Genomic DNA, 25,411 nt, shown 5'->3' with positions numbered 1-25,411 from the left:
AGTGGTTTCTCTGGTTGCCTCCATCAGTCTCTTCTGATAATTTCATTTTTCCTCCTCATCAGTTTTATTTTTCCTTTGTAGCTTTGACTAAAGAGTTCTCAAAAGAATTGCTAACTATTAGCAATCACATTAGAGACTGTTCCAAAAGATTAATAATAAGAGAAATGCAAAGCAAAACAACTCTGAGTTTTCACTTCATGCTTAGAAAGTTGGCAAGGATGACAAAAGATGGTAACTCTTGGTGGAACTATGAATTGATCCAATCACTCTGGATAGTCATTTGAAATTGAACTAAGAAAATTCATTCCCTTTAATACAGAAATAACATTGCTAGAAAACCAAGGATGTCAATGATAAAAAGGAAGGTCACACATACTCCTAAATATTTATAAGCAGAACTTTTTACAGTAGCAAAGATAAGAAGATAAAATTGATTCTTATCAATTGGGGAATAGCTATAATAAGAAATGATGACAGGAACACTATATTTTGTCTGATACCTTGAGCATTGAAGAGAGATTCTTTTTTTTTTTTTTTTTTTTTTAGTTTTTGTAAGGCAATGGGGTTAAGTGGATTGCCCAAGGCCACACAGCTAGGTAATTATTAACTGTCTGAGAACGGATTTGAACCCAGGTACTCTTGACTCCAGGGTTGGTGCTTTATCCACTGCTCCACACTGCTCCACCTAGCTGCCCCCCCCAACAGAGATTCTTTAAGCCCCTTCACCACTTCCAGAATAGAGGCAGTCCAAACTAGGAATAAAGAATTCTTGACTATGGCATAAATATTTTGATTGCATTGCACAGTCAGTATAAGTCAGTGCAAAAATTTTCTTGTTCTCCATACTGATTGAAACTTTTAGTCTTATTTTATAGTTTTTAAAAATTGTCTTCATATTAATGTACTTTGTCTTTACATCACAATCACTTGCCCTAGATTAAACTCTCTTTTATATGACAAAGAAAACAATTAAACAAAAGCACTTGATTCAGAGAACTGTGTTTACAGATGCCTAATAATTTGTCCTAGTCATCCCCTCTGTCATTAGGAAGGAAGTATGCTTCATTCAATGGAAATACCATTGTTGGGAAGTGAAGTTCCTTTTTGTGAGCTTTTCATTTATATGATCAAAGTCACTGAGTAAACTGTTCTCATGGTTCTCCTGTTTGGTCTTCAAAAATTTATACATTTCTTCCCATGATTCTCAGAATTATGTATATTCATAATTTTTTACTTAATAATATTCCATTTTTTCCCATGATTCTCAGAATTAAGTATATTCATAATTTTTTACTTAATGATATTCCATAGCATTTACATGTCACAGCTTTTTTTAGCTATTCACCACTTAATGGGTACCTACTTTCTAAACTGATTTTCCAAACTGCTTATGGGTGTTTATTCACCACCTCCCAAACACCTTATTAAAAACCTTTTATCACCTTTACATACTTGACAGCCATTCATTTTCCATTCATTTCTCTCAAAGACCCAGAGATCCATATTCAACTTTCCCCTTTCTCTTGTTTGTTTCATTTACTTTATCCATTTACTTTCCTTTTCTTACTTACCAGGCCTTGTCAACTCCCTCTTCCTTAAGTCCTATTTCTGGTGTCTTTGCTGCTGGGACATTTATAAGCCACATCTGACTTTCTGTGGGTACCAAATGTGACAATTGAGACTTTGCAGTGATTTTTGGTTGGTTCTCAATTGATTTTCATGCTGCCATCTGTAAACCTACAGAAAAACATTGTACCATGATATTAATTATCCATTGAGAAAGAATTATATCTGACTTGTTCATCTAGTAACTCTATATCCAAAGCATCAGCCAGGTATAGTTTTCAGGTGCACATGTGAGTAAGTTTCCCATTCTGCCATGATGTATGGCTTTAAGCAGCTGAGCAACTCAAAACTTTACAAATATTATTTTATTTGCTCCTCCTATAAGGCAGGTGCTATTATTAATTTCATTTTACAGATGAGAAAATTGAGGTAGAGAGGTAAAGTGGCACACAGGGTCACACAGCTTTTTCTAGGCATTTATTGTAACCAAGGGGATTTGAACATAAGCATAACTCCTAGTCCAGTACCCTGTCCAGTGGACCACTGTCCTACCACAAAACTATTTCTAGTTGTACTTTTTATAGTGGCAAAGAACTGGAAACTACAGAAGTGTAATTCTATTGGCAATTGGCTGAACAAACTATAGAATATGAATGTAATCAAATACAATTGGGAAATGAAAAAAGATGGTTTCAGAAAAAAACTAGGAAGGCTTTTATGAACTGATGCAGAGGGAAGTGAGCAGGAAATCATTTAATACAATAACAAAACATTGTAAAGATAAACCTCTTTGAAATACTTAAGGGCGGCTAGGTGGTACAGTGGATAGAGTACCAGTCCTGGAGTCAGGAGGACCTGAGTTCAAATGAGGCCTCAGACACTTAATTACCTAGCTGTGTGGCAAGCCACTTAACCCCATTGCCTTGCAAGAAAAAAAACTAAAAAAAATACTTAAGAATTCTGATTGATGAAATGACCAACATTATTCTAAGGACTAATTGCAACACGTTGCTCATATTCTGACAGAGCAATGATGGATTCAAGATGGAATAAGACTTATATTTTTGGATGGCCATTGTGGACTTTGTTTAGGTAACTATATATCTTTGCCATAAATATTCTATATGTTGTTAGTAGTGTTTTGTTTTGTTTTGTTTTTCTCCAGGAGCAGGGGTTGGGGAGAGTTTTGGGATATATCTGCAAATTATGGGAAGAATTAAGGAAATGGCTCATGTGTCTATGACCCTCCTCAGCATAAGAACATATACCAAATAGAAAGCAAATAAAGTATAGTGGAAGAGTTGTTGTTTTTTTTCTTTATAGGTTTGGGGTTTTTTTTGCAAGGCAATGGGGTTAAGTGGCTTGCCCAAGGCCACATAGCTAGGTAATTATTAAGTGTTTGAGGTCGGATTTGAACTCAGGTACTCCTGACTCCAAGCCCAGTGCTCTATCCACTGCGCCACCTAGCTATCCCTTTGGGTTTTTTTTTCTACAGCTTACTAGCCCAGTAAAAGTTATAGAAGCTGAGTACAGGGTGAGGGAAGAAATATGGTTAGCCAAAAATAGAGTAACTGAAGCATGTTTTAAATACTCAGAAGAGAGCATAAGGAAGGCCAGAAGGAGTTACAGAACAGCAGGACAGCCGTGAAAGTTATACATTGAATTTGTTGTATTCAAACTTTTACATAATGGAGACTCACAATATTTCATGTAAGTTCTCTCTTTTTTGTTCTACTATGTATTTGCAATTATCTATTTTATTTGACATTTGTTAAGATCAGAATTAAATAAAGTCATAATAATTACCAGCTTTGCCCACCCTGGTCCCTTGACCACTTTAGTCTCTGGACACAGGATTAATCTGGGTCACTTTTGAATAGATGGACTCAAGTAATCTCAGTCCCAGACAGATAGAGTCTCAGACAGATCCACAATTTCAACTGAATCACAGGAGTCAGTATTTCTGATGAAAGCCAAGAAGTCTAATTCTGAAAAGTAACTAATACTTGCCTGCTAATGGGCAGAAGACTCCACTAAGATTGCACTGGTTCTTTGTTTCTTATGTCTGGCTTGGCCATCAGAAACTTTTTCTCAAGGACAGAGGTTCTTACTCTGGGGTCCATGAACTTGTCTTTTCAATATGATTGTTTTCCTTTGTAATCTTATGTTTTATTTAATATATTTAAAAACATTCTGAAAGGAGGCCCATATACTTCCAAAGGGGCCCATTACACAAAAAATATTAGGAACTTAAGCTCCAGAATATCAGAAGGAAGAGAAAGTGATCAGTTCTAGATGGCAGTGACTAGCTATTTCATTCCTCTAGTAATATGGTTTCCTATTTTAGGGCATGTAATTCACTCCTAGACAGCACCATTTTTATTAAATCAAGTTGAGAAATCCTTTATAAGACACACAGTTTTATAAAATACTTTACATGCATCATTTCATTCAATGCCCAAAACAACCCAAGAAGTAAGGTAAATACTCTAAGAATTATTATCACCATTTTGCACACAAAGAAATTAAAGCTGAGAAAAGCTAAGTGATTTATCTAGGGTCATACAGTGAGAGTCAAAGTTAAAAGAAAAGAGAGCAAAAAAAAATATACTAGTGTAGAAAGAAGGAAGGGGAGAGAACTTGTTATTTCTTATCATTGGGGTGTATAAAAAAGAAAAATATGCAAACATGAAGGAAGGAAAGGGAAAGACAGACATTTGATGAAACAACCTTTTCTGAAGTGGACAAAGAAGAGCAGAACATCCATATCTTGGTTCAGAAATATAGCAGATTCAACAGGGAAGCAAGTAGAGATAGGGATGAAAGTTAAGAGGATAATAGTGGGGAGAGAATAATTAGAAAAACAAAATTTCTGACCCTGAAAAAAGATTAAAAATGAAAAATAAGAAAAAGAAAGAAAGAAAATCTAATAGATTGCTAATCATTTCATAAATTGATGAACAAACTGTAGTGTAGGAATGTAACAAAATGTTAGTACTTCATAAGAAATGAAGAAAGGAATAGTTCAGAGAAATCTGGGAAGAACTGTATCAACTGATGCAGAGAGATGCGAGCAGGAGCAGGAGAACAATTTATAAGAATACCAGTCTTGTTAAAGAAAAATAAGTTTGAAAGATTAAAGAACTCAGCTCAATGAAATTATCCATTATGTCCCCAGAGGATAGATGACAAAATGCTAAGTATTTCCTAACAAAGAGATGATTTTTCAGGGTGCAGAAAGACATTCATTCTTTTAAGTTTTTGCAAGGCAATGGGGTTAAGTGGTTTGCCCAAGTTCACATAGCTAGGTAATTATTAAGTGCCTAAGGCCAAATTTGAACTCAGGTCCTCCTGACACCAGGGCTGGTGCTCTATCCACCATGACACCTAGCTGCCTCTAAGACATTCATTTTATGACATAATCATTGTACAGATCCATTTTGTTCAGTAGTTTCAATGATTCTTCCCACCCCCTTTCTCTCAGTTCTTTATTGGAAGGGGTTTTGAGGGGAGAAAAATGGTTAGATACTTATGCCCCCAAAAGAGAACCATTAAAAAAATTTCAAAATATGCAAAAGAGAATGGAAGAAATTTCAGAAGGAAGCATAAGCAAGCAGATAAATTTTGAAAGTAATATATGGAATTCATCATATAACTTGTTAAAAGAAGAACAGGATGAAGATTTCATAGCTCATTATACAATACTCTTTTTTGTCTTTCACAGTTCATATGTAAATTTTCTCTGGTGTTTAAGTATGAAGCAAAAAAAATAATTTCTAAAAATAAGACAGGGAGATCATAAGATCATAGACTTAAAGCTGGAAGGGACCTTAGAGCTCTTGTTCAAAAACTCTCATTCTAGTCATGAAGAAATAGAGGCCTGGAGAAAGAGAGAGAGAGAGAGAGAGAGAGAGAGAGAGAGTGAGAGAGACTGATCCAGTGTCAAAAAGTTAGTAAATGACAGAGGCAGAATCAAGACCTTTGATTCCAGATTCAGGAGCTTAGACAAGATAATGTATATGGTGAGAGGGAAAGGGGTAGTTTTTTTTGTTTTTTTTTTTTAAGAAATCACAAAGTGTGTTGGTCCATGAGGGGGAGAGGGAGGAAATGAAAGAGCAAATTTATTATGAGTAGAGAAACTCAGACTCAAAGATAGTTTCTAAGTCTTAGCAAAAAAAACCAGGTCTCAGAGAATCCTATTCTCCTTCCTAGACTATATTAGTGGTAAGAGGTAGGTAGAAAGGGAATAAACATTTATTAAAAGGGTATTATGCAACAGGTTCTGTTAAGAGGCAAAAAACAGTCCCTACCCTTGAGGCATTCACAATCTAGTGGGGAGGAAATAACATAAAAGCATTATGTATAAACAAGTTATAAAGAAGATGAATAAGGAAAATAAGAGATGGATGACACTAAAATTAAGAAGATTGGAAATGAGTGCTAATAGATGTTGGGATATTAATTAGAACTTAAAGGAAGTCAGGAAGGTAAGTAGACAGAAATGAGGAGGGAAAACATTCCAGACATGGAGGGAGCCAAAGAAAATGCTAGAAGCCAAAAGATGGAATATCTTGTCTGTGGAATGGCCAGGAAGCCAGTTACACTGAATCAAAGAATAAGTGGTGGAAAGTAAAGTATAAGAAGACTGGAAAGGTAAGAGGGGGCCAGGTTTCAAAGTACTTTCAACACCAATCAAAGATTTTTTTTTTATTTGAACCTGGAGATGATAGGGAGCCCCTGGGATTTATTGAATATGGAAGTCAGACCCATACATTAGGAAAATCATTTTGGTGAGTAGAGGATGGATTGAATGGGAAGAGACTTGGGGCTATTATTTGATGGAACTAATGCTATAAAGGAAATGATAAAATGCAAGACTAATTCCCCTTCACTCCTTAAAACCTGAAGTGGATTGGGAGTGTTGGGAGGATTTTATCTCTGAGGTATTAGAGGAAATATTTGTATATTTGTTCTTGCTATAACTTTGAAGTGATGTTAAGTGATCAAATGTGAAAGTGATGTTAAACGTCATTAGGCATCTAAAATGGTGGGAAGGAACAAAATTGGTTGGGATTCAAGTTTGTGGTGGAGATAAAAAAGACTCCCTAACTCTTTCAGTTCAGAGAACATTTAGTGGGGAGGAGGTGAGGAAGGCAGAGAGTGGAAGGTTAAATTATAATAGATCTGGCCCCCAGACCATGGGGCAAGATTCAACTTATGTTACAAATGTAACATGATAAATGTTTTGCAAAACTTAAAGCATTATATAAATTTCAGATGTCAGGGATTATGGATGCTTAGGGTGGGGTATAATGGAATGAATGGACCAAGTGGCAGGCAATTAAAGTATGAAAAATTTCTAGGAAAAAAGTTGGGCAGGGGGACTTCCAGCCAAGATGGCAGAGAGAAGTCAGGAAAGTGTTGGATTGTTATGAGAGGAAAGTTCTAAGAGATGTAAAAATATCTTGAAAAATTTAAATATATAATGTAGTATTTCTATTACTCTTTGTTTGCCTTAGAATCTCATGGGTGTTTGAATGAAAAAAACATATTTTTTAATTTTTATTTTTTCTTAAAATTTTTTTTAACATTCATTTAAAAAAAATTTAAATTCCAAATTCCCCCCTCCTTTCCTCCTTTTGCCCCTCCTTAAGAAGGCAAGCAATTTGATATAAATTATACTTGTGCAGTCATGCAAAATGTTTCCATATTAGCCATGTTACAAAAGAAAATGTAGACCCCCCCAAAAGGTCAAGAAGAATAAAGAAAAATTTTAAAAGACTTCAATCTATATTCAGAGTCCATTCGTTCTTTCACTGGAGGCAGGTAGCATTTTTCAACATAAGTCCTTTGGAATTGTCTTGGATCAATGTATTGCTAAGAATAGCCAAATAATTCACAGTTGATCATCTCACAATACTGCTGATATGCTGTACAATGTTCTTCTATTTCTCCCAATTCATATTGCATCAGTTTGTGTTAATCCAGGTTTTTCTGAAAGTATCCTGAATGTCATTTCTTATAGTACAATAGCATTCCATCACAATCATATACTTCAACTTGTTTAGTCATTCTCCAATTGATGAGCATCCCCTCAATTTCCAATTCTTAAAAAAAATTATTAAACACTTTACTATGTGCCCAAAATAGTAAATAACCTTTAGTATATAGTTAAAAAAAGAAAAAAATAATTTCTGCCCTTAAGGAAGTTACATTCTAATAGGAGACAACTGGTAGGTAGGATCAGAGAGAGAATTCTTGGTTTGGAAAGTTATAGAATTAGTAGAGTAAAATAGGTTAACATATTCTCATAGAACTGATTTGATTATAATTACACAAACTGGAAGGGGTATGTACAGGGAGAGATGAAAGAAGGAATGGAGGGGCAGGGGTAGATAGATATAACTGGAAAATGAGACAACCATCAATCAAGCGAGTGAGGCTTAAGGGTCAAAGTTCTAAGTATGAAAGTATTAAGTACTTACTCCAAAGTCTAGAGAGTGACATAGCAGGTTAATGTTAAGGTTTTTTCCCCTTATTCCACATCCATTTGTGAGGATGAACTCTATTAGGAAAAGATAATAATCAATATAGGCAGATATAGAGCATATGAACCTTCTTGGTTTTTGACAGGGACCAAAAAGTTTCCTGCTTTTTGAGCAATGTAGTGATGCTCTATAACCTTATATTTTTCTTTTTCTGTATTGAAAAAAGCTCTTTTTGGCATCTTGTCTACACAGTCTCTTCTTCTAGAAGTAAGCTTCCATGAGATGATTTGGAATTTTTGCACTTGAAATGTCAACCTTATTAAAGGTAGCAATGACAAATTTCTGATGGCCCTTTTACAGAGGAACCCAGTTGAGGGTCCAGTTACAAGTAACAAATCACTAAAGCTGTGGCTTCCATAAAGTTACTCCACTGCTTCAGTGGCAGCCAGTTGGGTTGATCACAACTATTCCAGCAGTGATCTGAATATAGCACAGTCTCTGTTCACAGGCTGAAGGGCTTTTGCCATGACAACAACTTTGGAGGCATATACTCAGTAGGGGAATACCAAACTATTTTGTGAATTTTAACTTGTTAGGTACTTCCATTCTTATCACCACTAATTAGAATCGAGACAGGAAATTTCTCTCTTTCTCTCTTTTTTTTTCCTTTCAATTCCAGTTTTAGACATAACATTCCTCTGCTTGTATAATGCCCTCCTAGAGGATGTTGCAGATTTGGAATATTTCCCAGGGCCTCATTTCAGAACTAGGTTCTAATTGCAATGCTTTCTTTCAGACTTTTTGACTTTGGTTTTAGCCTCATTTTTCCTTTTTGTATTTTTTCCCCCTTTTTCACTCACCACAATGAGAGAAGGGGAAGACCCTAAGTAACATTTCTATGGAGAAAAAGGACATGCTTTGGTAGAAAGGTGAGGGGGAGGGGGAAGATTGGGTTCAAATGAAGAAGAAGATGCCCAGAGTTGGCTGTTGTGTATCAACTTCAAAGACTTCTCAGATACTGAGATACTCTCACCTCCTATTTCCTAGTAGAACCTGGGGGAACTAGTGTTGTTGGCCCACTACCTATCACTGAATTCTTCAGGTCAGGATAGCGGAGAACAGGACATTCTGTATCAAGGTTCACCGTTATTATGGTAGCTATTTTTGTGCTACCTTACACAAAGGCTTGATAGGAGAACCTCCGTCACCATATGTATAGGGACACCAGAAACCAACCCAAGCAGCTGCCTGTGGTAGGAAGCAAGCCTTCCTTCCTACCGGAGCTGGCTTTGTACCCCTTCCTCAGTCACAGTCAGTCTGCACTCGTGAGCTCAGCAGGAACTGCCCCCGATGGTATCTGGTTTCCTAGATTAGCGAGAACTCTCTCAACTGTAGATCCATGATAATCAACTAAACTTCAAGGAGGCCCAGTTTGAGGGGGTGGCAGGGGGCAGGAAGAGGTGAAATGAGGGGTCTGGGCATCCTGAGGATGAGAAGCCACCATTGCCTGTAATAGTCTCCCCTATGACCTCTCCACACATCCCAGTGGCTTAGCCATTCTTCTCCTCCCCCTTGGTATACACCAGGTGCTGCTGTGATTTCCCAGAGTGGAGCCCACAGGTGTTTAATTAACAGTCTTCCTGCCTACTTCCTTGCTCCCAATCTCCACTCCCATCCCTATACTCTCTAGGCCCTTGCTCTTCCACACTGAGGATAGCTCCTACTCTAACTAGCTGTAGTCTGGAGGAGAGACAGGAAAAAGCTATTTCATTCCAACCGTTCCTAGATGATGCCCCCATCTAGGAAACTTCCCCCTTTTTTTTTTTAAATTCATCTGACCTCCCTTCCTTTCCCCTACAGAAATGACTCTGCCTACCCTCTCATTCCTAAAATACACATAGTTCTGACCCATATGTGATATCGATTGTTGTCATGTGTTGATGTTTGCCTTCTCAGACTAACTAGAAGGAAGGAAATTGGCTACCAGATCATAGTTCTGCTTGGGACCTTACTGGCCATCTATTCTAATGCCCTCATTTTACAGATGAGGAATCTGAGACCAAGGAGGCGTATGAGAGGCAAGATTTGAACCCAGTCCATTTTCTTTCCATTCAACCTTTGTTTCCTTTTAAAGGAAGTTTACTGATGCTTTTTTCCCAAAATATTCTGCCTTCATGCTTAACTAAATCCTATTTTTTTCTTTAAACAGTATTTTTTCCAATTACAAGTAAAGACAATTTTTAAGTTCTCTCTTGTTAACAAAGAAAAACAGTATAGCAAAACTGATCGACATGGTACACTGATCAGACAGCACCTTTCTTCTGAGAAGAGGGAAGCATATTTAGCCATTTTCCAGGACAAAGGGCAGTCACTGCAATTAATCTGAACTTTACCATTATTAGTATTGTTTTTATTTGTATCATTGTAGTTATATTAAATTGTTCTCAAATTTATATCCAATTTTGTGTCATAAATGTGTTTTTATGTTTGAATTCTTCATATTTGTAATTTCTTAAAGGGTAATGATGTCGAATAACTCTACAATGTCCAAATGCTTCTTGTTAATTAACCCATTTCATAAACAGGAGAGCAAGGACCCCAGCAGATAAGTTCCTAATTATCAGATACCCTTTACTGTAAACTTCTCCTCTGAACCCTCAGTTACTTGAGATCCTTGGTATTAAGTGGTATTGAGGAGAGAAAACAGTGGGGGAGGGGGAGGGTCACCTTATTTTCCTTTTAGGATTTGCTTCCTAAAATCAGGATTATTGAACTTAAGAAAACAGTAGCATTGCATTAGGCCAAAATACTTTGGCTTTCTCTCTCCCCAACTCCCTGTGCCTAGGCATTCCATGAAAAACTCTGAGCTCATGGTTCCAAAACAAGGAACTATTCTAACAGACCCCTTTACTTCTCATGCTTACCCAACACCCAAACATTAAAAAGGTTCCACCAGTCCCTCGGCTTTCAAATACCCTCCCTTTACCAGTTGGTATCCAGTCCTTCCACCACCCCTCCAGGTCAGGTTGGACTGGCCCTGACTGGAAAAAAATTTTGGCTGAGCTCCTCTGGTCTTTTCCTTGTCCATACCATTGGGGCTCAAGGTCCCTGGCAGTTTCATTCCTTAGTATCTGCTAGGCTGATCACCGACCAGGGAGTTTATCTCTCAAAGCTGGGAAATAAAGGGGAGCCTTGGGGACATCTTCCTTGTCTTTCCCAGAGGAAGGGAGTTGAGGGGGTGGAAGAAGACTGAAGCTGCAATTCATGTCCCTTTAACTCATACATCCCAAACAAAGGCAGCAGTTTAGGGAACTATCTCACAATAGAACTCCACTGGAAACCTCGGAAGTAACTCCTGTGCCAAGGGAGCCCATCACTGGAAGGAAGGGGGAGTTTTTCAACCAATCCTTTTCCCCCAGGACACCAGGTAAGGTCTCAGATGATTTATGTGTTAAGAGTTAGGGCGGGAGAGTCAGGGGAGGAGGAAAGGGATATGATGGGTACCACCTGGATTAGCCAGATGCAGAGACAACTAGGCCCTTAATGAAATAAGCAGGGAGAGACAATTTGGGACTGGATCAGATTGTAACCAAGACTCTGAATTGCCGACTTTAATTGTTGATCTATTTTACTACTCCCTATCACAAAATCTCTGGAGGGTGAGCACAGGCCTAAGTCCATTGTGGTTGAAGCAAAATATCAGGAGACCCTGAGGATTCCAATCTTCTCCCAATTCTTTAATAAGAAGAGCAAACATTTATATAGAGGAAGGGGGCACTGTGCTAAGCATTTGACAATTATTATCTCATTTGCTCTTCAGAACAACTCTAGAAGATTGGTGTGATTTTTATCCCCTTTTTACAAATGAGGAAACTGAGGCAAACAGAGGTTAAGTAATTTGCCCAGGGTCACATAGCTAGTCAGTATTTGAACCCAGGTTTTCCTGATTTCCAGTCCGGTCCTCTGTCTTCTATATTACCTAGTTATCTCTTATGCAATATGCTGTGAATATCTGGGCTCCCATTTTCATCTAAGGTTCAGACTCTTCTAAAGACAAGAGAGCAGTGGACCAGGAGACTTGCTCTCCGTGTGTCAGACAAAGACCAATAAAATCAGAACAGAAAGGAGTGGAGGGAGCCTACTTAAAATCTAAATATCTGCTACAAAATCCCAGATAAGTGATCATTCCGCTTCTATCTGAAAGCCTAAATAGAGAACTCACTACTCGAAGCAGCCCATTCTATTTTTGTACACCTATCCTTTTCAGAAGGATGTTCTAATACTGACATGAAATATGGGGAAGAACTTCCCAATGCAATTTTCCTTAATGCGACAACTGAAGAGGACAAATGCTTTATGTAGCCTCCCTGGAAGGGGGCTACAAAGTATTTAGTAATGTCATTCTAAGAATACCAGCTTTCCAGGACTGAAGAAGTAACCAAAACATAAAGGTAGAAACGGTGGTGATAGAAAGTGTTACAGAGCAATAAATAGAACCATTCTGAATAGTGTGTGTGCCTTCCCACTGAACAGCTCAAAGGGTTTTCCCATCAATGAACTGGCTCAGTGGTCTGCTCAGATTTTTGTTTAATTTTTTTTTTCTGAGAAAGAAGTACATTTTAAAAAAAATTTCTAAAATGATCAAATAAGCTCCATTTTTACCTTTCAGTATCATTACCTTGAGCATAGTCCTCTTTGATTGAGTCAATAGGGTAGAGAGAAAAGGATTGAATTGAAAGATTGAGTTTTGGGTTTTTTTTAGGTTTTTGGAAGGCAAATAGGGTTAAAGTGGCTTGCCCAAGGCCACACAGCAAGGTAATTATTAAGTGTCTGAGGCCAAATTTGAACTCAGGTCCTCCTGACTCCAGGGCCAGCACTCTATCTACTGCGCCACCTAGCCGCCCTGAGTTTTTGTTGTTGATAGTTACTTTGTGTGGTTTTTACCTCCAAATCTTTCCCTATACTCACTATGTAATCTCAGGTAGATCTTCTCTAAACCTTAGTTTTGTTATCTGTTAAATAAGGTTGAACTAAATGAATCCTAAGGTTCCCTCCAGCTCTTCATAACATCATGTGACCTCTTAAATAATGAACTTTAGAGCAACACTATAATAGACTACAGGTAGAATAATAAATCTCAGGCTGGAAGGGCATTCAGAGGTCATCTACCCAATGCTATCAATTTTATAATTGAGGATACAGGTCCAGGGCAATTTATGATTTCCCTAAGGTCACCCAAGTAGTGAATCTTAGAGGCAGCATTTGGATGTAGGGCTTCTGAATTCAGAGTCAATGTGCACTCCTCCTGTACCATACCAGAAAGCCTTTTCTTCTCTTATCTTTATAAGCCAAAGGAGAGTTTTCAGGTAGCTGGGACAGTTCAGGAGACTTCCTAAATCAAATGACTTGAGCTGAACAAACTAAGGGGTTTAAGTTCAGTGGATAGGGAGAGGAAGAGCATTATGAGATGAGAAAACAGTTTTTGCAGATCAGGGACAGATAGGTTTAGGAAACAGAAAACAGACCATATTGACCAATGTACAATAAAGAAAAAAGGTCAAAGGAATAAATAGGAAAGATAAGAACCTTGAATGCCAGGCTGAAGTCTTTTTATTAACTATTAATGAAGAATACATTGTTTTTGAGGAGGAGTGAAGGCTCAAAGAAAGTTTATTTAGCAAAATCAGTCTGGTAGCCTTGTATAGAACACAAGGGAAGTGGGGGGGAAATGAAGGTGGGAGTCTAGTTCATGCATGAACAAGGATTCACCTTAGACTAGATCAGTGTGGGTGAGTATATAAAAAAAGGGGAGGTCCTATCAACAGGACTGAGAATCATAGAATCCTATAATTTAAAGGGAACCTTTAAAGTCACCTAATCAAAACTTTGACTTACAGCCGTACTCCTTTCTTTTCTATTTCTGTCATTCAGCCTCCATGTGACCATTTCCAGTGATAGAGTACTTTGTAAGTTCTATTCTCTTATTGGGATGTAAAGGTAGAATGACTGAAAAAAATGATTCTGTAGCTTCAAGTCTAGGTGATTTGGAAGATCTGTGTTGCCATTAACAACTATATGCTTTTTTTTAGGTTTTTTTTTTGAAGGGCAAATGGGGTTAAATGGTTTGCCCAAGGCCACACAGCTAGGTAATTATTAAATGTCTGAGGTCGGATTTGAACCCAGGTATTCCTGACTCCAGGGCTGGTGCTTTATCCACTGTGCCACCTAGCTTCCCCTGCCATTAACAAATATAAGAAAGTGTAGAAGTAGACACCTGAATGGGCCAAGATGTATCATTTTAGAAAAGTTGAGTCTTGGCTAACACCAAAGTGAAAATGTCTAGTAGATACCTCAGCAGATTAAAGGTAATGGCTGAGATCCTTTGAATAGAGGAGCTCTCTGAAGGAGAAGGTATAGAGAAAGAAGAATGCAGGACAGAGGATTAAGCCTTAGGATAAATTTCCAATAGAAAAAAGAAAGGTAAAATTGAGCCAAAGAAGTAGGTACAGAAGTTAGACAAGAACACAATGATCTCGTCAGAGGTTGGCATGCAATATTCCACATTTGTAGCATACCTCTAACCTCTTTATTTAAAAAAAATTAATTAAAAAATCCATTTTTTTCTTTCTCTTATCCCTCATTTCACTAAAAAAGGAGAAAAAACAAATTTCTTGTAACAAATATGAATAGTTAAGCAAAACAAATTTCTACATTAGTTGTGTATAAATATGTGTGTGTATATTTCATTCTGCTCCCTTATCATTTCTTTCTCTGGAGGAAGAGAATATGTTTTATGATCAGTCTTTTGGAATCACAGGCGATCACTGTATTAGTTACAGTTCTTATGCCTTCCAAAGTTGTGTGTCTTTAGAGTATTGTATCACTTGTTCTCCTGATTCTGATCATTTCATTCTTCATTAGTTTATGTCTTCAAAATTGTTCATTTTTACAATATTGATTTTATTTGATATATTCTTATTTTTCTGTTAATTTCTTTGTCAGTTCACATCTTTTCATGTCTCTTTGAAACCATCTGTTTCCTCATTTCTTACAGCACAATAGAATTCCTTCATACACCACAACTTATTAAGCTGTCTCTAAAGCATGCAAAAGCATTTTTTTCTGACCTTAAATCAGCAGCAACTATGCTAATAGATCATCTTCTTGGCCCTCCCTCTTAAAAATCACAGGATCACAGAATTAGTGCTGAAAACCCTTCTTGGACCAGCTTTGCAATTTAGAGACATCACAAATACCTTGCTAGAAGAGAGCCTTAAAGGTACATTTTGCTTCCCCAAATCAAAGGTTTTTTTTAAAAATCATTAATTCACAATAAATACAATGACATTCTATATAATTCAGTCCATTGCATAATGATAAGGATGTGGTCTACTGTGGAATGTCACTTGTGAAAGCTTGCCTATTCCTTTCTAATTCTGGCATCATGAAAGCTCTTGAGGCATACATAGATTATTCTCATAAATGGAAAAGAAGATCTATAGGTCAATAGTTATTGATGTTCTCTTGAGCATTTTTTTTTAAATAAGAAAGTTTGACATTACTTCCATGTATTTGGACTCTTCTCTTTTATACATCTTTGAGACTCAATCTCTTAATGTCTTCAGAATTGTGTTGACTTCAGTACAAATACTTATTAGTATGCTTTGCCTCTTTTTTTTTTTTTTGCAACTGCTACCATCAGAAGCTGAAGGGAGACACACAGGACTGATCATCAGTTGCAATTTACTTCTCATAGTTTGTCATGGCAAAAGAATTCATCACAAAGTGGCCGGGCTATTTGTTAATAAAGGGGGAAAAAAGGGGAAAGCATGGGAAGGCTTTATGGTCTGGGTTTAGCCTTGAAGGAAGACAAGAATTCTAAAATCATAGAGGAAGAAGAAATATTTTCTAGGGATAGAGAAAAGCTTGTGTCAATGAGTATTGGGTTTGGGAACAGTTAAATGATCAGTTAGACTGGAAGATAGAATTCACAAAGGGTAGCATGAAATAAAGCCGGAGAGGTAGGTCAGGGTCAGATTATGGAAGGCTTTAAATGTCAAGTTAAGGTGCTTGCATTGCTTATAAGCAACAGAAAGCCAATTACCTTTTTTTTCTCCCTTTAAGCAATAGAGTGACATTTTTAGACCTATGTCTTGGAAAAAAATATCTTGGCAACTGCATGAAATTAGAGATGGGAGAGGCTAGAAGCAGGGAAACAAGTTATGAAGCCATTATGGCCATCCAGGTGAGAGGTGATGGACTAGGATTATAATTACGTAAGTGGAGAGACAGAGGAGAAATGAAGAATTGTGGAGGTAGCATGACATGATTTAGTAACTGACTAGATATAAGAGATGGGATAAGAAGAGTCAAGGATCATAAAGGCAGAAGGGACATTTTTCTCTCAATTAATACAACCTCCTTGACAGTCATTCTCTGCTAAATGCTTCTAGTGAGGGGGAGTTTACTTTTTCATGATGAAGTAATATTTTATTGTTATGAAGTTCTTTCTTATACTAAGGTAGAATCTGCTTCCCCTGTAACTTGTATTGCTTGGTCCTAGTTCTGCTCTCTGAAGCAAGAGTGAACAATTCTAAACCCTCTTCCACATGGAAGCCCTATAAATATTTAAAGATAGGAATCATGTCCTCCTTAAATATTCCCTTTAACAGACTAAACATATCTGGCTCCTTCAACCATTTAACTGTAATATTACAAGAGTGGTAAGAGGGTTTTTTAAATTTGGTTTGGAATCCCAGTGCTGGTACTTAACTATGTAATCCAGGGTAAATTATTTAAAACCCTCTGAGATTGGAATCTGTTTGGGTTAATTGCCTCACCTGTAAAATGGGGGGGGGGGTGATAAAACTTTACTACTTATTCCACAGGATGAAACTGAAGAAAATTTTACTTTTTAAATCTTTGGGCATTTACAAATGTAACTTGCAATAATATGAGAAAATTTTGAGACCCCCATATTTGGTTATTCTTTCTGGATCCATTCCCTTACATCCCTCTTAAGCTGTAAACCCTAGAATTGGACATAGCACTTCAGATGTGATCTAACTAGCAGAATGCAATGTAAGTACTACTTCTCTTAATCTAGACACTATACCTCTAATCCAGGAAGTCTAGAATTATTAACTTTTTGGTATCCATATCACACTACTGCCTTATACTTAGTATGTCACTTACCAAAACCCTTGACCTTTTCACTCAAATGGCTGTTGAACCAATTCTTTTCCATCCTATATTTTTGTTGTTTTTTTTAACTAAGCACAGGATTTGATATTTATGATTGTTAAAATGAATCTTATTTTGATTCATCATTTTAGCCTGAGAAGATAACTTTGAACCTTGATCTTTTTCATTTAGTAATAATATTTATATGTTCTTTTTAGATTTCTTTATTAGTTTGCTTTTTTTCAAGTGGCTTGCCCAAGGCCACACAGCTAGGTAATTATTAAGTGACTGAGGCTGGATTTGAACTCAGCTACTCCTGACTCCTTGGCTGGTGTTCTATCCACTGCACCACCGTAGCCATCTCTCTTTTTAGATTTCTAATACTATTTATGTACATATATAACATATATCTATATGCACATTCATGTGTACACTTACATACACACATATATACACACATATATACATACACACACACACATATATATATATATATATATATATATATACATATACTACATACAAAGAAGGCCATGACATCAAGGAAGTGATGCCATGACAAGCACATGAATGGGATTAGAGTAGGGATGAGGTGCTGTGCTAAGTCACCAGCCTCATTTTCTCCTCCAGAGTCATCTGAGTCCAGGGACCAGATATGAATCAGGACAACTAGAGATGGCCCTGGAGGAGAGGCAATCAGGGTTAAATGACTTGCCCAAGTTTACACAGCTATTTCAAGTATCTAAGGTCAGATTTGAACTCCATCCTGCTGACTCCAAGGCCAGTACTCTATTCACTGCACTACCTAGTTGCCCCATCAAACAGAGCCTTATAGTAGGTCTTTAAACATTTCCCTCCATGTTGCTTGATGTACTCATCAGCACTTTTTGGATGGATGTTCAAACAGTTCTAAAAACACTCAATCATACTCTCATCTAGCCATATTATCCTCAAGGATACCATGGATCATTAGATCATGAGAGAATGTCTGTTAAAATAAAAAAATGTAACATATTTTACAATCAACTATAACTCCCACTTTTAGTCAGTGGTTTTCCTTGGCCTAATAATTGATATTTCCCCAAAGCGTAGCCACACCCTTTTTTTTCCTTTCTTACTGTCAGTTTTCTGAAATAAATGCCCCCCCCCCCCCCTTAGCTTCTTTCTTCCCACTGATTCCTCTTGTTCTTTGAGGAACCTCACTGCAAAAATGTCATGGGTCAGCTAGGTGGCACAGTGGATAGTGCACCAGCACAGGAGTCAGGAGTACTTGAGTTCAAATCCAGCCTCAGACACTTAATAATTGCCTAGTTGTGTGACCTTGGGCAAATCACTTAACCCCACTGTCTTGTAAAAAAAATGTCATTCAGACTCCTCCCATTGACTTGGGTATTAAGAATTGATATTGCATAAATCTTTGTGAGTATTATTTAAGGAATATCAAATACCCCTTCCCCTCCTGTTATAATTTTTCACATTGCCTTGGGTAATCTTTTCCTAACTTCAATGGGGATGTCTTTGCTTTCCCCCTTCTGCTCCAAACATGTAAACAGTCTTCATTTGGTTAGATACCTTTTGATTGGAAGTAGAGCCATGATTTAATTGATATAAGGAAGTCCCAAAGAGGAAAGTCCCTCAATCATTACACTTCTCTGAAATTTATGATCATAGAGAACTATGGGGAGCATTGATAACTTGCTCAGGATCACAAAGCAATTAAGTGTAAGAGGCAAAACTTGAAACCAGGAATCTCTTATTCATGGCTGACTATCCACAATGCTACACTGACTCAAAATCTAGTTTCTACATAGTATATGCTTTTTACTCAGCCCCACATTGTTCTTGCTCTTCAGTTTCCATAATGATCATCATATCCTCATATCCTCCTTCAGTCTTCTCCTTTCTCCCACTGTTTCCACACTATTACCTGTCTGAGATTTCTCTCCCACAGGCAGTAAAAATCTTAGATTTTACTGAGAATCCTCATGATCTCCCTGGAAAATAGGAAGAGATTTTTCACATTTTTTTTTTCACATCACATGGAAAAACTGAAGACCAGAAACATTCAATAAAGTCATAAAAGATAACAAAAGTGCAACTCTGACTAAATTTTTTATTAATTCTAGTCTGGTGGTTAACCATTGGACTACATTGTTTAAATACAAATCAAGATGTAAAGCCCTTAGATAAAACAGGGTACAAGAAGGTAGTGACAACTAGGTGGTTAAGTGGATACAGCACTAGACCTGGTCTCAGGAAGATCTGAGTTCAAATGTGACCTCATAAACTTACTATTACACATCGGTAACATGGGGACATGCTGGAGAAGCAAATGACAAACCATTTCAGTATCTTTGCCAAGAAAATTCCATGGAATCATAAAGAGTAGACAAAACTGAATAACTGAACAACAAACAATAATAAAAAGGTAGACCTTGAAGGTCTTTTTTTTTTTTTAAAACCACTAGGAGGAAGTTGACAGAGGGAGGGAGGAATATGTTCTTACTGATCAACTCTTCCTTCTACTTAGTTTCTGGATATTGAACTCCAGCCAAAGCTTTACAAAAACCAGTTCAGGATAAAAGCTTTGCAGGTAGGTTTTCTTTATAGAGCAGACTAATGACAAAGCTCAAGTTGAGACTTGAGAAAGCTTTTGTGACAAAAATACCACCCTTTCTAAACACTATGTCCCAAGGAGTGACCTCAAAACCTGAGGATTATTGAATGAGAATATGAATGTCATAACCTAAGTATTTTACAATTTGTTAATGTAAAAGGATGAGACTTTTGTCATATGGTATAAAGAGTACTGGGCTTATAGTTAGAAGATAAGACAGCTCAATCATTCTGTGACCTTTTCTCACCACAAAATGAAGATAATATCTTCCCAAACTACCTCATGATATTGATATGAGGATCAAATGATATAACCTATATGAGTTTTTGCACTTGTAAAGCATTACACAGATATGTGTTTGTCAGGTAGTACCCCTTTACCACTGTTTTTATTGATTGAAAGGGGAAAAAAACAAAGCCAGTTGAAAAAGCAATCTCTCAGAGTTAAGGTGCTTACTCAAGACAAAGATAATTAGAGTCCTGCTTCCCAGAATTCAATTACATATGACTAATACAAAGAATTTTTCACTGATGCCCAGGAAACCCTGGTACCTAAATCTTTTTGGTAGCTATAGGATATTTGCATATTGCCTATCTGTGACTTGACTGACAGAATGTGGATTTTAGTTCCTCCCAAGACACATTTAAGTCATTTCACATAAGAGACCCTTGCTTTGGAGTAGTAGTGTTGCTCAAGACCAGATCTAACAGATTCTGAAAATAATCATCTGGATCACAGTAAGATCTCAGAACCTTCATTTTCATCTACTATTTGGATGAAAGGTTTTAGAGTTTGGAAGATCTGATCAGAAGGAAAATGTTTGATTTTTAACTTTTCTTACACAACTCTAAGAGGTAGAAATCCCTTAGATCCTGTCATAGGAGTAGACCTGGAAAAACTCTGTGGTTCCTAAGCTTAGGGGTTTATCTTTTGGCCAAAAGAGCTCAGCATTGTCTTGTAAGCCCAAAAAGAGAAAGCTGGCCAAGAGGAATAGCTGAGCCCATCAGAGACTCATGGTCTTCAAAGACATCAAATCCCAACAGTCTAAAATTGTAAGTTGCTCCAAAGCACACCTATCTCCTGTACATGTTTCCATGTTATAGTTTTGTGATGTATATTTTCCCCTATGGACACTATGTACAAGGATAGGAGAATCAATTCCAGGTTTATGCATAGAATGTTATATTAAACTATTTTTGAATTTAGTAAATATTACTAATTAAGAGTTAAAGATGTCATTTTGACTGCCTTATTTAATAGATGGCATACCAATATGGGCTCAGGAGTTACAGTTTAGTATGAGTGCATTCATCCTAGCATGATTAGCCCTGGAATCATGAGAGTGAGTTGTAATAATATATCGACCCCTCTAGGAATCCTGCTATTGTGAATATAATTTGGGTAAATCAGCCACCTGCAGCCCAGAGGAAAAAAGGAGACCAAGAGAAGAGAGGAAAGAAAGAGAGAGGTGAGTAGGAAGAGGCAAAAGAAAGGAAAGGGGAGAAAGAGAAAGAAGATTAAAAAAAAAACAGACAAAAAGTAGCAAAGGTTATGTGCTACCCAATACAAGGAAAGAACTTTCTTCATTACATACAAATATACTAAATAGACCACCCACCCCCAAACAGTTTTTAAAAGAAAGATTGTAGGCCTAAAATTAAAAATTATTTTTACTGTATTAAAATAATTTGACTGTATTAAAATACCTATTTGGAGAAATATTTTTTCTAAAAGCAAATATTCTATATTTAAAATAATGACATCTCTGGTTAACCATTACTTTGTAATTCATATGTTTTAGTTTTGTCTTTAGTCCCTAATACTTCTATTCCTTCTCTCTGTTGTATTCCAAATACAACAGTGGTGAAACAAATACTTCTCCACCTTCAACCCAGTCCTACAGAATCCTCCTCAGACTTAGACTTGTAGATTATTTACGTGTTATCTGTGGAGGTGACTCTATGTAACTTAGTGTCACTCTATGAGAAAAATGGGGACAGAACAAATTTACATTTATTCCCAGGAATATGGTGTTTGGTCAGCCCTGGTGGAAATGGTGAGTTGTAAACTGGCAGAGCAGTCTAAGTCTGAGAAGCAAGTCTAACTCAATACATTTAATCAAGTGAAGACAAATAGAATATTTTCCAAGGGATATTCTCAATTAAAATCCTCCCACCATTCATCCAAAAGTTCTATCCAACCTTGGAGAAGCAGGGAGGTGATTGATAGATTAGAATTTTGTTTCTAAGGTACTTGTGCAGGAATATAATGTCATCAAATTAATCATTCACTACTTTTTAAGTTCCAGGTACTACACCAAGTGATAGATTTATTGATAAAAAGCAAAAGAAGTTTACATCTTATGAAGGAGACAGTGTGTAAAAATAATATACTAGGCAAAGGAAATTTTAAAAGACACTAGTAGTTGGGGGTGGAGGAGAGGCTGAGAAAGACATTTGGGGGGTGGCTAGGTGGCGCAGTGGATAAAGCACCAGCCCTGGAGTCAGGAGTACCTGGGTTCAAATCCGACCTAGCTGTGTGGCCTTGGGCAAGCCACTTAACCCCATTTGCCTTGCAAAAACCTAAAAAAAAAAACTTCTGGGAAAGATCCATGTAGAAGGTAGCATTTGAGTTGAATCTTGAGGAAGAACAGGAATTTTAAGAGAGGAGGAAGGAATGAATGCACACCAGGAATGAGGGACAGCTAGTTGAAAGGAAGGGATATGTATAAGGTATAGTAAATGGGTCAGTATGAATGGATGCAGAGGGTATGGAGGGAAATAACATATACTACTGGAAACCTAGGATAGAGCCAGGTCATGAAAACTTTAAATGTCAAATAGTTTCTATTTTATTCTTGAGATAATAAGTTATTGATAAGTTATTCTATGGTCAGAATCACTCATCATGAAAATCACAATACAGTTGTGTGGAGGATGGCTTGGTCAGGGAAGATTTGTGACAGGGAGATCATTTAGGAAGTCACTGCAATCATTCAGACGGGAGGTGATTATTGCCTGAATTAGGATGGTGGCCATGTCATAAGAAACAGGATATATATTAAAGCTGTAGAAATAGAAACTACAGCATTTGGCAATTAATAGAACATGTGGGGGTGAAACTAAGGAATTCAGGATGACATCAAGGTGTCACTTGGATGATTGAGAGTATGGTACTGTGCTCAACAGCATCAGGGAGGGTTCAAAAGACAGATGGGAGAAAAGATAATGAGTTCTATTTCAGACATGTTGAGCCTGAGAGGTCTTCAGGACTTCTGTGTGAAATAATGAATAGACAGTTTTTAATGTGCAACTAGAGTTCAGGAGAAAAATTAGGGATAAAGAACTGGGAATCATCAAAATAAAAATTTTAATTGAAGCTACAGTAACTGATGAGGTCACCAAGTGAGAGAGTATATGGAAAAGAGTGGACTGAAGACAGAGTTTTGGAGGACACCTACCATTAAAGATCATGATAGAAGATCCAGCAAAGGAGATGGGAAAAGTGTGATCCAAAAGGCAGGTAGGATAGCAGGAAAAAAAATTATGTCAGGAAAACTCAGAGGAATGACTCTGGGAATAGAAAGTGGATAATGTCAAATAGTGTTGATAGTGCAGATGCCAAAAAAAAAAAAGATGAAGATTGAGAAAAATCCAGTGGGTTTGGCAATTAAAAGATCGTGGATGATATTGAAGAGGACAATTTTGGTTGGATAATGAGATTGAAAATGAGACTATGGGGTGGCTAGGTGGTCCAGGGGATAAAGCACCAGCTCTGGAGTCAGGAGTACCTGAGTTCAAATTCGGCCTCAAACACATAATAATTACCTAGCTGTGTGGCTTTGGGCAAGCCACTTAACCCCATTGCCTTGCAAAAAAGAAAAATAAAATAAAGAAAATGAGACTACAGAGAGCTTAAAAGAGTGAGAGGAGGACATCTAGTGTAGATAGCCTTTTCAAGTTTAAATGAAAAAAGGGAATAGTAATGGTTTTTTTTTTAAAGGATGGGGTAGGCATGCACCCCTCTGGAGATATTAGGAAAAAAAATCAGAAGGGAGAATTATTTAGAGAATGATGGGGGGGGAGGTAGTGGTAATCTGCTGGGGACAAGAAGATCAAGGGTGCACACAAGGGTTGGTTTTAGCAGGATGGATAGAGTGAAGGAGATAGTGAAGGATAATTTCTGAGATATGAAATGAGAAGCTTTTGACAAATAGTCTCAATTTTTGGTGGGGAGAAGCATGAAATAAAAAACAAGGTTCTCTGCTAAAAGAGTAGGGGAAGGGGTTGCTATGGGAAATTTGAAAGCAGGAAGGCTAATTGCATAACTAATTTTGCAAGAATCAGCAATAGCAACACATAAAGCCTTCTCAAATAGGCTCCTGTTTCTGAGTGGTCAGTGGGAAGTACATTGTTGTTTCTAGGAAGGCCATCATGGTTGAAGCTACTTCTATGAGAGATTATAAATTATTTTACAAAAAAGAAGAAAAAGTAATACAGTCTATTCATTCGAGGACACTGTGACTCTTCAAAAAGGAGAGAAGGGAATTGGTAATGGGTTCCAAGGAGAGAACTTTCAACTAGGCCAGCATTATAGATATTAATTAAAAGGCCTATTACAAAGTCAGGTTGAGCTGATCCAGAGAGGACTGAGAAAAGCTGGACAATAGATCCTTGATAGTTGATCAGGGACAAAAAAAACAGTGATAAGTGATTAAAATTCTATGCATTATCAGAAACTTCTGGGACAAAGTCTAGGGAGAGTGGTTGAGTTGCTGAGACAAGTGGTTGTCCGGATAGCAGTTTCAAGCAGAAGTAAAAAGGGGTAGATTTGTTTCTCTACAGACCAAGAGTGGGCTAAAGGAAATAGCTGAGACATGGACTAGAAAGCAGAAGGAACTAGCAAATCTAACCATAATTCCAAGGGCTCAAGGAAAGGGTCCATGGACCCCAGAGGTAATAAAAACAGGGAGCTCTTGGAAGGGATTTAATGCTTCAAAAGCCCATGGGCAAGGTTAATTGAATACTTGAGTCTTCAAGTTTGTATCTCCAAATTTTCTCACAATTACCTAATAAAGTTTAGTTCTATACTTGAAGTATGTAAAACTAAGATGGAATTTTGTAGGACTTTAAAATTTCCAATACACTTTAAAATAATTCTCATTTATGAGGTGATTTCCACTAAAAAGACATTTAAGGGAAAGACTTTAGGTCAAGGATTTTCTTTTTTAATAGACCTTTGCCTTCTTTATATCCTTGGGTAGTAGCAGTGAAAACTTCAAAGACAGTAATTAGATGGGGAACCCAGCTGAGTGCCATTCAGTGCTGGAGAGGGTCCTGAATAGATGGGACAGCTTTGTTTCATCCTAGCTGGCATGCATTGCTTACTAAGTCACAAAGCCGAGAGGATGTGCACAAAATGCAGTTCAGTATCTTTAACAAAACATTTTTGAGCATTATTTTATGCAAATTACATGGAAAATGCTTTATTCAAAGGAAGAACTCAAGTCACTTATTTTAGAACCTTGGATAGTTCACTTAACTTTGCTCAATTCTAT

The sequence above is a fragment of the Macrotis lagotis genome, chromosome 2 (assembly GCF_037893015.1).
Source record: "Macrotis lagotis isolate mMagLag1 chromosome 2, bilby.v1.9.chrom.fasta, whole genome shotgun sequence".
NCBI lineage: Eukaryota > Metazoa > Chordata > Mammalia > Peramelemorphia > Peramelidae > Macrotis > Macrotis lagotis.
This window is presented reverse-complemented; position numbering follows the sequence as displayed.